General features: G+C 43.2%; 1 non-coding gene across 1 annotated transcript; it reads right to left on the bottom strand.

Annotated features, from left to right (window-relative positions):
* Positions 1-4,014: 4,014 nt before the first annotated feature.
* Trnas-cga lies at positions 4,015-4,089 on the bottom strand. Its single transcript has one exon. It is a non-coding gene; the product is annotated as a tRNA-Ser (tRNA).
* Between the last annotated feature and the right edge of the window lie 8,191 nt (positions 4,090-12,280).

Here is a 12,280-nt window from a genome sequence, read left to right as displayed (position 1 = left end):
GCATTCAAGTTAGCCCTGTACATGTTCTATCGAGGACACATCTGGGAATCTCATTGGCCATGGGAGGACTACCGTATCACACAGACAGCACATAGAGACACTTTCCACATGTGGTTGAGCATTGTCCTGTTGAAAGATGACACCATAATACCAACATAATACTGTTGCATCGGACATAACACATGAGGATGGTGGATGTCCATGATGTACTGTTGTGCCATCAGAGTTCCCTCAATCACAACAATACATGACCTGAACTTATACCAGATGGCTCCTCACATCACAAAACCAAGAGTAATACCTCTGTGCTTCTCCAAAACACTAGAAGAATATGACCTCTTTCCAGGATGTCACCACAGTCACGGAACATTGTCATCTGGGTTAGTGCAAAACTAGGATTCATCGCCTTTCATTAGTAGTCCATACTTTCCTGGTCACAATACTATCCCAAATGCAGCAACTGTGTTGTGGTGTTAACAGCAGCCTATGCATGGATGGAATTACTTGTTCCAGCTGTTGATAACCTCTGGCCAGTGGTTCAGGATGACACAGAATGTTGTGGAAAGTACATTACTTGTTCTTAGATGACAGATACAGATGTGAAGGGATCACAATGTGCTCGTTATGGTGGTCAGATGTGAATAACAGGAACATTGACAATGACTATGCTGCCCTCATATTCCCATGCAATCCAGCACTGGGCCACTGTCACATCCAAATGTCCCACAAATCTGGATTTTGCTGATTAAACCAGCCAGCAAAATGGAGATCCTCAGAGAGGTCCCTTTCAAACTCTGTCAGGTGCCGATAACACTGTTTCACAAAACACGTGGCATCCCCATGTTCTTCACAGTAATCACACAACTTCCCTTAAATACCCCACCAGGTCTGGTGGCAACACTAAACAGGGGCAACAGCACAATGGTGGCCATTCTACCTGTCACAGAGAATCGTAACTCTAATCATCTACGTACTCACTGATTGTGTGTATGTTTACAAAGTTACATTGACATCCAGCTGTGTCTCCTAGGTGCTTCATTTTTCTTGTCAGGCAGTGCATATTGGTGGAGTGCTGTGTTGAATTTATAGTGCACTCAACATTAATATCATCAGTGCCCTTACTAAAATAATTTATAATATGGTTAATATGTTTAAAATTGCGTTATAAATGGTGAATTATAGAATGAAAATGTGGTCCAATCTTTTTCATTCACAGTCTCATTCACTAATACTTTCACACCGACTCACAAAAGACATAAGACACAGTCTACAGTCATTTTATGAAATCCTGTGTTATAATACATGTTTTATAACTATACAGTAGCTAAAATAATTGAACAGGGGACTACTATTGGTTGATCAATGGAGTGAAAAAGAATGAGTTAGTCAGTCTGAAAACAGATTAAAATTTGCAACCTAATAACTATGAACATCAGGTGATACACAGAATCAAGAAACATAGGTGGTATATGTGATTCTTCAGTTTCTCCCGGCGTATTTGTTGCTCCAACAGCCCACGGGTATACTGCTGGTTCATAGTGTCCAACGGGCACAATATTTCGGCGATCAGACATCACATCGATTCTGCAGCAGCCGCGATTACCATCTGTAGCAGCAGAAGAAGTGCATCAGGAAACCTGCCAGGCTCTGACCAGAACTAAACCTATGAAGACTAACATTACCAGCAGCCAAGAGACGGGCCAGCCTTGCCTTGGTACGTGAGAGGGTGCACTTTACTCATTGCAGCCTTGAATACAACTCCCAGGAACTATTTAAACTTCATCTTAAACTGGCCAATCAATTTAATTCATGGACCTGGGACTGGGTGGATGGTGTTACCTGGACGACAGCTGATTCTGCACATAAAAAGGCCACTGGACATCAGATTTCAAAATTCTCACGTCTCTCGGATAAACCATCACTGGAGGCACCATGCAACACTGACATGGCCTGAATCATGAGGCGGTTTCGGTTCTGGAGAAGGGACTCAGCTTTGCTCCCACCCCTAGGTTCACGCCGGTCATGGACATCGTCAGTGCAGTGGAACAGGTTGCAGCTGCGATTACCATCTGTAGCAGCAGAAGAAGTGCATCAGGAAACCTGCCAGGCTCTGACCAGAACTAAACCTATGAAGACTAACATTACCAGTAGAGAGAGGGTGGTCATTTGGGACCTAAGAGAGTGCTCTGAGATTGTTATCTTACCTCCTGACAAAAGGCAATGCCACTGTTGTTCTTTCCCATAAGGACTACATTGAGAAGATGCAGCACCTGCTAGATGACGACTCCTATAGGAAGATCAACACTGACCCCACCAGGAAGGTGGAGAACAAGACCAGGGCTCTACTCAAGGACGCGGATCTACCAGATGGGGATGCCAAGAAATTGTCACCTCAAGGACCTGTACCACCAAGACTTTATCGACTCCCTAAGAACCACAAAGATGGGGTACCTATGTGCCTGATTGTCAGCAACATTAGGGCACCTACTTACTTGGTGGCAAAATATCTGGCTGAATTACTTAGCCCCTATGTAGGTAAATGCCCTCACCATATCTGTAATTCTGTGGATTTCATGAAACGTCTCGACAACTTCAGACTGAAAGACACTGATAACCTAGCGAGCTTCGACGTGGTTTCACTATTCACCAGGGAATCAGTCGAGCTTATTGGGCAGAAATTTTACAAGAAGACCACCGAACTCTTTAGGCATGTCTTGACCTCAATGTATTTTCTGTTTAATGGGGAATACTATGAGCAAATGGATGGAGTTGCAATGGGCAGCCCACTCTCGCCGGTGGTCACGAATTTGTACATGGAGTACTTCGAGGAGGAAGCCTTGGTGTCATCCAATTGGAAACCTACTTGTTTCTTCTGTTATGTCGATGACACATTCATCATCTGGCCCCATGGTAGGGACAAGCTCCTGGATTTCCTTACACACCTAAACTCCATACATCCAAACATCAAATTCGCTATGGAGACTGAAGCAGAAGGAAGATTACCATTCCTGGACGTCATGGTCAAGAGAAGACCTGATGGTACCCTGAGCCATGGTGTGTACAGGAAGAAAATGCACACTGACTTGTACCTGCATGCAGACAGCTGCCACCACCCTTGTCAGAGGAATGGAGTACTAATAACGCTAGTACACAGGGCGCGCAGCATCTCAGATGCAGAGAATCTGCCCCAGGAATTGGAACACCTCAAAACCATGTCCCAAAAAAATGGGTACTCAGAGTGGCAGATTAGACGCGCTCTCCATCCCACCACTACAGAACAACCTGCGGAGACAGATGAAGTCAGGGAAGAAGAGGTAGCCACTGCCTTTATTCTATACAATGGCACGCTATCGGGGAAAATCGGCCGTATATTAAAGAAACACCAAGTTAAAACCATCTTTTGCCCACCCAATAAAACACGGTCATTACTGAGAAGTGTGAAAGATGACCTTGGTTTGAGGAAGGCCGGCATATATCAAATTCCCTGTGAGTGTGGGAAGACTTATATCGGACAGACAGTATGCACCATCGAAGATCGTTGCCGAGAACATCAAAGAACCACTCGACTGAAATATCCTAATAAGTCAGCGGTAGCAGAGCACTGTTTGTCCGAGAAACACCAGATGGATTAAGAGTGTACCAAGATCCTGGCTCAGACCTCTAAATATTGCGACAGTGTTATAAGGGAGGCTATTGAAATTCGCACCAGGGAAGATCTTATCAAGCGAGATTGCAGTTACAATAACAGCAAGGCTTGGGACCTGGCATTGAATATAATTAAGAAGACTCTCAGCAAGAAGTATGAACTGGTGACCTGGGCAGACGTAGCAAGCACATCGACGCTACGACAGATTCTGATGCGCACGTCTTCGTGACCACCGGCTTGAGGCGCGGACGGCGACGAGAGCGGCCCATGGGGGGAGGGGATTTAAATCGGCTGCCCACCCTCAGGAGCTCAGTTCGTCAGCACACCTGACGATGGCAACATGAAACTTCCTGGCAGATCAAAACTGTGTGCCGGGCCGAGACTTGAACTCGGGACCTTTGCCTTTCGCGGGCAAGTGCTCTACCAACTGAGCTACCCAAGCATGACTCACACCCCGTCCTCACAGCTTTACTTCCACCAGTACCTCATCTCCTACCTTCCAAACTTAACAGAAGCTCTCCTGCAAAATGTGCAGAACTAGCACTCCTGAAAGAAAGGATATTGCGGAGACATGGCTTAGCCACAGCCATGCGACATGTCTAATCACCTAAATATTGTGCCCGTTGGACACTATAAACCAGCAGTATACCTGTGGACTGTTCGAGCATAGGTGGTATATGTTTCATTAACTCCTTAAATAAAGGGCGGATCAGCTAGCATGTATAAAACACATTCTGTTCAAATATTGCAAACAAATATCTGTATACCACAAATATTGCACGCATCTTGTCCTCTCATTTGGAGGAGGAACCCATTCATCACACAACAGGGCTCTACCCAAAAATGTATTAAAGTTACTTCTTCCCACCTCAGAGGGCAGAAAGTGGGAGGGTCACTGTGGCTGTATCATTTGTTTCAACAACTGCAACTTATTATTACTGAACCCTTTCCACTCTATGTTGCAGTTAAACACAATCCTGTGCCTCAATAGCAAGATGACTCTATGTATTGTGAGACAGTATATTGTGCTATTGTATTTGTAATGCAGATATCCTTAACTGCTACATTTGCTGATTCATTTCCCTGAATTCATTGGTGCCCTGGTACCCAGCAGAATGATACCACCTCCTTCTGCCTTTGTCAGTACTTGATTGTCTGCTTCAGCACACATGATGGATGGATAACCTGAAGATACTTTGAAAATCAGAGAAGATGAGGAATCTAGTAGCATGATGACATCTCATTTGCTCCAGTATCCCAAAAATCACATACAATTCAACTTTGAACAAAATGGCTCTGAGCACTATGGGACTTAACTGCAAGTTTGAACACCATCAATTCATTAGGTTATGAAATCTTGAGAATTTATTAGGAAATAGCACACACTTCTTAGACCCTTCAGAGGAAACTACAACATTGTTGCAGTACTCAGATAAAATACAATAAAACATGAATATAAAAATTTAGTCAAAGTACAATTCATCCTGTACTCTAATAAATGTAAAATAATTGTGGGTTTTCATATTAACAATGGTGGTAAATGACTCCATCCTCCATTAAATATAGAATAAACTGACTATGTTCTTATGGTTAGTGAATAACCTAAATGATGTCATTGCTAATGGTTGCTTTAAGAATGTTTGCTACATTGGAAATCAAGCAACAGTATGCACTACTGGTTACTGTGGAGTCAAGAGTACTGGTAGGCTGTAAAAATGAAATACCATGAGGATCTGCTGCTGGATGGCAAGTGGTAGATTACCAGCCTTGACACAGATGCTGGGAATCATACTACTATTACTACTATTATTACATGCTCCTGTTGCTAGCCCAATACCCTCATTGTGTATGGCTTCAAAAATTTTAAGATATGAAGTCCCAGCCGAGCCATAAACTGTGCATTCAAACTTGAGGTGGAACCACACAAAAGCCTTGTAAATCTGCAGCAGTCTTGTTTGGTCTGTTTCTCATGATCAGTTTGATGCTCTTCAATATATTCAGTACTGTAAAGCATTTAAATAATTCAGGTTCAGTAACCATGTAAACCACTGTGAGTGAGATTCAGAAACCATAATGAACAACTGAGATTGTCTTATTGTCAGCTGCAACTGAAGAGCAGCTGCTGCAAGATTGAAGGCGCGTAATGGGGCCCCTTAGGGAAATGGCAGCAAGAGAGGGGAAGAAAACCAATGTGCACTCCGTGTGCATACCGGGGGGAGTCATTCCAGATGTGGAAAGGGTCCTTCCGGATGCCATGAAGGGTACAGGGTGCACCCATCTGCAGGTGGTCGCTCATGTCGGCACCAATGATGTGTGTCGCTATGGATCGGAGGAAATCCTCTCTGGCTTCCGGCGGCTATCTGATTTGGTGAAGACTGCCAGTCTCGCTAGCGGGATGAAAGCAGAGCTCACCATCTGCAGCATCGTCGACAGGACTGACTGCGGACCTTTGGTACAGAGCCGAGTGGAGGGTCTGAATCAGAGGCTGAGACGGTTCTGCGACCGTGTGGGCTGCAGATTCCTCGACTTGCGCCATAGGGTGGTGGGGTTTCGGGTTCCGCTGGATAGGTCAGGAGTCCACTACACGCAACAAGCGGCTACACGGGTAGCAGGGGTTGTGTGGCGTGGGCTGGGCGGTTTTTTAGGTTAGATGGCCTTGGGCAAGTACAGAAAGGGCAACAGCCTCAACGGGTGCGGGGCAAAGTCATGACATGCGGGGAACAAGCAGCAATCGGTATTCTAATTGTCAACTGTCGAAGCTGCGTTGGTAAAGTACCGGAACTTCAAGCGCTGATAGAAAGCACCGAAGCTGAAATCGTTATAGGTACAGAAAGCTGGCTTAAGCCAGAGATAAATTCTGCCGAAATTTTTACAAAGGTACAGACGGTGTTTAGAAAGGATAGATTGCATGCAACCGGTGGTGGAGTGTTCATCGCTGTTAGTAGTAGTTTATCCTGTAGTGAAGTAGAAGTGGATAGTTCCTGTGAATTATTATGGGTGGAGGTTACACTAAACAACCGAACTAGGTTAATAATTGGCTCCTTTTACCGACCTCCCGACTCAGCAGCATTAGTGGCAGAACAACTGAGAGAAAATTTGGAATACATTTCACATAAATTTTCTCAGCATGTTATAGTCTTAGGTGGAGATTTCAATTTACCAGATATAGACTGGGACACTCAGATGTTTAGGACGGGTGGTAGGGACAGAGCATCGAGTGACATTATACTGAGTGCACTATCCGAAAATTACCTCGAGCAATTAAACAGAGAACCGACTCGTGGAGATAACATATTGGACCTACTGATAACAAACAGACCCGAACTTTTCGAATCTGTATGTACAGAGCAGGGAATCAGTGATCATAAGGCCGTTGCAGCATCCCTGAATATGGAAGTTAATAGGAATATAAAAAAAGGGAGGAAGGTTTATCTGTTTAGCAAGAGTAATAGAAGGCAGATTTCAGACTACCTAACAGATCAAAACGAAAATTTCTGTTCCGACACTGACAATGTTGAGTGTTTATGGAAAAAGTTCAAGGCAATCGTAAAATGCGTTTTAGACAGGTACGTGCCGAGTAAAACTGTGAGGGACGGGAAAAACCCACCGTGGTACAACAACAAAGTTAGGAAACTACTGCGAAAGCAAAGAGAGCTCCACTCCAAGTTTAAACGCAGCCAAAACCTCTCAGACAAACAGAAGCTAAACGATGTCAAAGTTAGCGTAAGGAGGGCTATGCGTGAAGCGTTCATTGAATTCGAAAGTAAAATTCTATGTACCGAATTGACAGAAAATCCTAGGAAGTTCTGGTCTTACGTTAAATCAGTAAGTGGCTCGAAACAGCATATCCAGACACTACGGGATGATGATGGCATTGAAACAGAGGATGACTCGCGTAAAGCTGAAATACTAAACACCTTTTTCCAAAGCTGTTTCACAGAGGAAGACCGCACTGCAGTTCCTTCTCTAAATCCTCGCACAAACGAAAAAATGGCTGACATCGAAATAAGTGTCCAAGGAATAGAAAAGCAACTGGAATCACTCAATAGAGGAAAGTCCACTGGACCTGACGGGATACCAATTCGATTCTACACAGAGTACGCGAAAGAACTAGCCCCCCTTCTAACAGCCGTGTACCGCAAGTCTCTAGAGGAACGGAGGGTTCCAAATGATTGGAAAAGAGCACAGATAGTCCCAGTCTTCAAGAAGGGTCGTCGAGCAGATGCGCAAAACTATAGACCTATATCTCTTACGTCGATCTCTTGTAGAATTTTAGAACATGTTTTTTGCTCGCGTATCATGTCATTTCTGGAAACCCAGAATCTACTATGTAGGAATCAACATGGATTCCGGAAACAGCGATCGTGTGAGACCCAACTCGCCTTATTTGTTCATGAGACCCAGAAAATATTAGATACAGGCTCCCAGGTAGATGCTATTTTTCTTGACTTCCGGAAGGCGTTCGATACAGTTCCGCACTGTCGCCTGATAAACAAAGTAAGAGCCTACGGAATATCAGACCAGCTGTGTGGCTGGATTGAAGAGTTTTTAGCAAACAGAACACAGCATGTTGTTATCAATGGAGAGACGTCTACAGACGTTAAAGTAACCTCTGGCGTGCCACAGGGGAGTGTTATGGGACCATTGCTTTTCACAATATATATAAATGACTTAGTAGATAGTGTCGGAAGTTCCATGCGGCTTTTCGCGGATGATGCTGTAGTATACAGAGAAGTTGCTGCATTAGAAAATTGTAGCGAAATACAGGAAGATCTGCAGCGGATAGGCACTTGGTGCAGGGAGTGGCAACTGACCCTTAACATAGACAAATGTAATGTATTGCGAATACATAGAAAGAAGGATCCTTTATTGTATGATTATATGATAGCGGAACAAACACTGGTAGCAGTTACTTCTGTAAAATATCTGGGAGTATGCGTACGGAACGATTTGAAGTGGAATGATCATATAAAACTAATTGTTGGTAAGGCGGGTACCAGGTTGAGATTCATTGGGAGAGTGCTTAGAAAATGTAGTCCATCAACAAAGGAGGTGGCTTACAAAACACTCGTTCGACCTATACTTGAGTATTGCTCATCAGTGTGGGATCCGTACCAGGTCGGGTTGACGGAGGAGATAGAGAAGATCCAAAGAAGAGCGGCGCGTTTCGTCACAGGGTTATTTGGTAAGCGTGATAGCGTTACGGAGATGTTTAGCAAACTCAAGTGGCAGACTCTGCAAGAGAGGCGCTCTGCATCGCGGTGTAGCTTGCTCGCCAGGTTTCGAGAGGGTGCGTTTCTGGATGAGGTATCGAATATATTGCTTCCCCCTACTTATACTTCCCGAGGAGATCACGAATGTAAAATTAGAGAGATTAGAGCGCGCACGGAGGCTTTCAGACAGTCGTTCTTCCCGCGAACCATACGCGACTGGAACAGGAAAGGGAGGTAATGACAGTGGCACGTAAAGTGCCCTCCGCCACACACCGTTGGGTGGCTTGCGGAGTATCAATGTAGATGTAGATGTAGATGAGTAGCAGAATATAGCAAAGTCACCCTTTAGCAATGAACATTGAATGGGAGAGTTAAATATGTATATAGTACTAGTGATTACAGTCATGATTAAAACAGATCACTGAGGAATATCATTCCTCAGCTCGAATCACTCTGACATGACTCCACTGATTAGATACCCAAAAAATATCTGGAAAGGAAGTCCCATATCAATACGGGTAGACATCACCAGAAGTCCCAACAGTAGTAGTAATAGTACTTCGTGTGTGTGTGTGTGTCTGTGTGTGTGTGTGTGTGTGTGTGTGTGTGTGTGTGTGTGTGAAGCTTATGGGTACTTAGTGGCACATTAAAAGAAATGACTGTGGATAAAATTACAAAAACGTTATCATACAGTGAGAAAAAAACATGTTAGTGGTGTGGCAGTAGTGGTGGTGGTAGTGGTAGTAGTAGTAGTAGTAGTAGTAGTAGTTTTATTCAAGCATGGATCATTTTTACAAGGATATATCATTGTATTACAGTTTAAGAATGATTAAGCACTACTCTTATATACATGCAGCTGTGTAATTAAAAGTTTAACTTGACAAGGACTGACAAGTTGTCAGCCATGGCCTTATAGTGGAAACCACCCCAACATTAACCTGAAGTAATTTAGGGAAACCGTGGAAAACCTAAGTCAGTATGGCTGGATGGTGACTGGAGCCTTATCCTCCCAAATACAATCCAGTTTGTTTATAGCAGAGGGGAGCCGCCTAAGAATGTTACGTTGCCCAGTAGTACATCAAAGGATATACCTATTAGTTTATGTCTGCATGAGAAAGACTGTTGTACTGCAGCCTCAAGAAGGATGAGGTTGTTAAGGGTTGCACAATATCTAATGAACTCAGACTGGAAGTGACTAAGTAATTTCCACAATTCTAGGCTGCTAGGCTGCCACATTCTCAGTAAATGGTTGGCATTTGAACCTACTGAAAGTTGTGCAACTGACTCTAATTGTAAACTAACACTTAGTTTTCCATAGTGGGGCATGTTTCTGAAGTCAGCCTGATGGCCTTGGGATCAATGCATACTGTATCATACTGAAGAGTTCTGGATACAAGCCACTGAACACTTCCCACGGCACAGTATCTACAATGGCAGGAAAGCAAAATGCAACATCAGTGGTGGAGAATTGGCCCTTTAAAGTGCTAAAGTGAATGATATCACCAGTATTTAGAAGATATATGTCTTCTGAAACACTGTATCAATCAACGACGTGTCCTCTGAGGGCATTAAAATCCTCTTCAAGTAGGAGTGTTTGCAGAAATAAAACATCAGGTCAGAGAGCGCCTCATTACACAGAGCTGAATTTGGTACAAAATAAGTGACATATTACTTGAAAATTTGTTAAGAGAGGGCCAAGAGTGGTGTGATAAGTGTCTTTTGCATGGATAGCTACCCTGCATATAGCCCTGTGCCCCATAAGTTCTTTTTCTTGTGAGCTCATAGACATCAGTAGGTTTAAAATATGTTTCCTGTAGTCACAAACACTGAGGTCTTCCCTGTGCTAAAAATTTCAATTTCTCCACGTATTCTGAACCTATTCACATTCCACATGTATGTTGTCATCCCCTTGCTGTGATTAAAGCTGTGGTGTAGTTCCATTACAATGATGTACAGCTTCAATCCGTTTGGTTTCAAAGGCTAGTGGTTTGCTGTGATGTTGCTGTTTCTATAAATATAATCCATTGTACAATCTCGCAATGGATTTTAGGGATCCAGCCAAACTTTCAAGGTCAAGTTATATAAATAGAAGTGTAATATATTCTCTTTTAGTCACACTAAATACATTCTGACACACTGGGCATGCCTTATTGCAGTACATTACTTTTATTTTTCAAAATGCCTGTTCCAGATCTTCCCTGTACAGAATTGAAGTTTTACTGCCTGATGGACCATAAAGGCCAAAGGATTCAATTTTTGGGGGGATTTCATGGACATCATAGTGTTCCTATGAGCAAGTAGGGCTATAAAAGTCCATGCAGACAGCACACCACTTGCATTGGTATGCCTTATAGAACTGGTGTACATTAGATACTCAGAGGTTTCTCACAAAAAATGGTTTTGCCTCAACAGAAGGAAACCTCAGTGATATGTATTACACCTTAAGTTTGAGAAGTTTCTTTTGGAAATTTGTACCACACTCAAAATGTGAGCAGTTAAGCCAAGATCTTCACTCTTAAGTATGCACAGCTTTCCACTGTCATGCCAAATAGTGCTTGCTGAAGCATGCCTTACATTTTATGGTTGTACAGAACTGGCAGCAGTGATCAACCTAGAGCTTGGGAACTTCTCATTCACCAAAGCTCTCTGCATGAGTTGCTCTCCATTTAACACCATCCAAAAGACATGTGTAGCCTACAAATTGCTATGGATGTAGTGAGCATGAACCATCCCCATCTATTTTCAGCCTTTATTACAGTAAATAAAATTTACTCACCACTGTAACAAACAGCTAGCCATTTCAGAGCACTATATCTCTGAACTTAAATGATAGTCAACCATTCAGAACAGTAAAGTAGTTGATCTTTTTTATGGTTCTCGAGTTGATCTGAACTAGTCAATTTTTAGAGCTTCTTTAACTGATGTTGTTGAAAGAATACATGTTCCAAGCTTCTTTTCCTTGTGACAACACCAGTGATCCAAGCTGAATCTGCAGTACAAATGGACTGAGAGCATGACTTTCTAACTAACTCTGTATTTCATCCACAGTAATATCAGGTAATTTGCAATTTAGCAATCAACAACTTGGAGATTCAACTCAGAACAACAACCAAATAATTGCTCCAGGCCAAGTGTGTCAGGTCTTTTCCTATAAGAAACAATCCTGTTGGAGGAACATCCACAACTGAGCATTATACCAGAGGTTGAAAATACCACTACAGTCGTAAAGTTGCTTTATTATCACACAGGCAGTTTCAGGCTCTTATATGCCCATCTTTAGGTGCCTTAACTTGGTGCTGTGACCCCCAAGTGCTGCAGTGGCATGTATGAGGTGCGGTGTACTGCATACAAGTGCCAGAGCAAGCAAGTTAAAGCACCTGAAGATGAGCATATAAGAGCCTGAAACCAGTCGTATGATAAT

This window comes from Schistocerca piceifrons, chromosome 1 (genome assembly GCF_021461385.2).
Source record: "Schistocerca piceifrons isolate TAMUIC-IGC-003096 chromosome 1, iqSchPice1.1, whole genome shotgun sequence".
Taxonomy (NCBI): domain Eukaryota; kingdom Metazoa; phylum Arthropoda; class Insecta; order Orthoptera; family Acrididae; genus Schistocerca; species Schistocerca piceifrons.
Note: the sequence above shows the minus strand (reverse complement) of the source record. Positions and strands in the feature narration are given on the sequence as shown.